This window comes from Octodon degus, unplaced genomic scaffold (assembly GCF_000260255.1).
Source record: "Octodon degus isolate 3935 unplaced genomic scaffold, OctDeg1.0 scaffold00005, whole genome shotgun sequence".
Lineage (NCBI taxonomy): Eukaryota > Metazoa > Chordata > Mammalia > Rodentia > Octodontidae > Octodon > Octodon degus.
The window spans coordinates 18,625,917-18,629,407 of record NW_004524581.1 but is presented as its reverse complement, the minus strand read 5'-3'; the positions used below and the strand labels follow the sequence as shown (position 1 = coordinate 18,629,407).

The 3,491-nt window shown below is 37.8% G+C and overlaps 1 pseudogene; it reads left to right on the top strand.

The window, feature by feature from the left end:
• Positions 1 to 2,394: 2,394 nt before the first annotated feature.
• Positions 2,395 to 3,068, top strand: LOC101591821 (annotated as a pseudogene).
• Positions 3,069 to 3,491: the final 423 nt, after the last annotated feature.

Sequence of the window (3,491 nt, the reverse complement as noted above, 5' to 3'; positions counted from 1 at the left end):
ATTTTTTTCATCATATTCTGTAGGAACTTAAAGTTTAACATATCAATACTTGATGAAAAATACCTGTTCCATGTTATGCCTAAGATGTTTCATATTCAGACAGATAGTGAAGTTAAGCTTAACAGTCTAGGTTGTATGGTAATAACAATAAGCTTCTCTCCTGGAGCGTTAACAACCTAAGTTTGCAGACCAAAATTAGAGATAAAGGAGGGCTTCAAGGAAAGCCAACATTTTGGCCCTAGGCTTCCAAGGTGAATTAAGACTCAGGACATATGAGAACTTGTACTATAATGTCATGTAATTCGGTAGTGTCCCAAATTTTCTGATCAAGGAGATTATCAGGCCAAAGAGGAAAGTGATCAATGATGTAGAGTGTGCCTAAGGAGAGTCACATGGGGAGAAGACACTCTCTCAGGCTTTCACAGAGAACACATTGGCCACACAATGGCCGTGAGTCATCCCTATGGCTGACACTAACAAAAGATCTACAATCTGAGGTACAGGATCTCAGGAAAAACTGACCTTATCAGACCCAAAGCTACAACTCCTGTTGCATAGGTCCTGCTTTACCTTGGTCTTAGCCATCCAGCAGAAACTTATAAAAATGAAGTATAAGAAGTAAAGCCATGCTGTTATGTTGAGCTGTAGGGGACTCAAGTCAACAATTTCTGACATTGCCAATTAAGCAGAAGACCCAGTGGCCTACTGGACTCTTATGGAATATTTTGCTGAGTTCACACACCTATAATATTCAAATGATGGAATTGAACATAAAAGGAGATACAGACGAATGTCCATTTTGTATCTGTGTATCCAAAATGGTTAGGATAGATATATATTTACATTCTCTTAATGAATAGAGGGATTTGTTGTAATGGTCTTTGTAAATAGGACATCTTGTCTGCATCTTGTACAGCAAATAACCACTAGGAGGAGAATATGCAATGTATTAATAATTGAAACTGTCCTACCAATTTGATTTGAAACTGTCTCATTGCTATTTCTTTCTCAATAAAATTATGGGAAAAAAAGGACTGGGGATTGAGCCAAATAGATAACAAAATTCCACCTTTAATTAATTGGGAAGATAGGATCTTTTGACACACAAACCAATAATCTTGTACACAGAGAAGACATCCCTGAAGAACAGACTTTTCTTAGAGAAGTGTTTATACTAGTGACATAGCTACCCACTATAAAAAATCACAAGTTAGGGGCTGAGGAGATGGCTCAGTGGAATAAGTGCTTCCCCAGCAAGCACAAGGGTCTGAGTTCAATCCCCGGTTCCAAAAATAAATAAATGAATATATAAAGCCAAATATTTTAGGGGCTGGGGAGATGGCTCAGTAGAATAAGCGCTTCCCTGGCAAGCACAAGGGCCTGAGTTCAATCCCCAGTTCCGAAAAAAAAAAATCACAAGCATCATGACAAAAAACAAAATAAAAACACTTTTAAATAGAAAATGACAAGATGAAAAATCTCATACCTCCAATCCCACCCAGAACAATTCCAGGAGGCAACAACATAGAAAAATTAGAAGACACACACCTGAAATCTCTGAGATGATAGAAACCAAAAGAAAGAAAGAAATCCATTGGTTTATAGAAGAAATCAGATCAAAACTATCTCTCAGATTAAAAAAAAGAAATAAACATTTATAAATGAAATGCTCAGCAAATCTATATTACAGATAGATTTTTTCAAAAGCCTTTATCCAGGAAATTAAAAATTCCACTGAAAGCTGATGAAACTGCTTGAATGAAACTCAGAACAGACTTTCAGACCTTAAAGACAGGATCTTAGCTAGTGATTGTGAAATGAAAGATCAATTGAAAATAACAAAAGATCAGGAAACAAAAATTCAACAACTGCAAGACCACACAAAGAAAAATAACATAAGAACAATTGCTGTCCAGCTGGCCGGATAGCTGAGTGGGTTAAAGTGCCTGCTTAGGCAGACACAGGGGCCAGGGGTTCAATCCCCAGCATGCCATGCCGGCCCCACCACCAGGGCACACTGAGACAGTGATTGAGATTTTGAGTGGTTGTGCACACCTATAATCCCAGCACTTGGGAGGCTGAAAACAGGAAGATCACTATGAGTCCAATCTGTGTAGTGAGACCCTGAAGACCCTGTATTAAATACAAAAAAATTTTAAAAAAAGAATAATTGGTGTGAATTTAAAAGCAGGAGTCAACACAACTGACATTTTAAAAAAACAAAAACAAAACTATTCACAAAAGTAACGACAACTCGTGGGGAGGGGCAGAGGGAGGCGGTAGCAGCCACCACAGGAGTCGCTGGGACACCCTTTTCAGCAAGTGTAAGTTGGTAGGCATCCGCCTCATGGGTGGGCGCTCCCCAGCTCACCCCACCCGCTCACAGGCTGGACTATGGAGGACATGAAGCTTGAGTTCCCCTTGCTCCCACAGTGCGAGGACGATGACAAGGAGTGGACTTACCCTATGAGACAAGAGATTCAGGAAATTTTACCTGGATTATTCTTAGGCCCATATTCTTCTGCTATGAAAAGCAAGCTACCTATACTACAGAAACATGGAGTACCTCATATAATTTACATATAACAAAATATTGAAGCAAACTTTGTTAAACTGAATTTTCAACAATTATTTAGATATTTAGTCTTGGATATTGCAGATAATCCAGTGAAAATATAATATATTTTTTTTCCTGATGACTAAGAAGTTTACTGATGGGAGCTTACAAAGTGGAGGAAAAGTTCTTGGTCATGGAAATGCAGGGATCTCCAGAAGTGCTGCCTTTGTTATCGCACACATTATGGAAACATTTGGGATGAAGTACAGAGATGCATTTGCATGTGTGCAAGAAAGAAGATTTTGTATTAATCCTAATGCTAGATTCGTCCATCAGCTTCAGGAATATGAAGCCATCTACCTAGCAAAGTTAACAATAGAGATGATGTTGCCACTTCAAATAGAAAGGTCCTCACCTGTTCATCCTGGTACCACAGGCAGTTTGAAGAGAACACATGAAGAAGATGGATGACTTTGGAAACACACAAGTGGCAACTGCCCAGAACGGCTGATTCAAGAGTAACAATATTGAGGGTGTGATTTTCTATTTGGAAGGAGAAAATACTAAAAATGATAACATAAAGTGGTAAAAACACAAGTAGTTTCCTTTGTTATGTGTTACTTCCAGACATGTTTCTCTACAACTTGTTAAGCAACATTTTAAGATGTTGGACTTCTTCAGTAGATGGCACTGGTTACTTATTTTTTCTAACTTTATAGTTTTATTATAAACTAAGAATTTTGGACTTACAAAGAGTTATTGCAATAATGCACTTTTCATACTTGAAATTTATTTGTATGATATAAAGTTGTTACTTTTGACCAAAAAAAAAGCAATGGTAGAAAAATCTACCAAGCATGGGAAAAGAATTTGACATACAGATAAGTGAGGCATACAGAACTCCAATTAGCTATAACCAAAATAAAACTACACC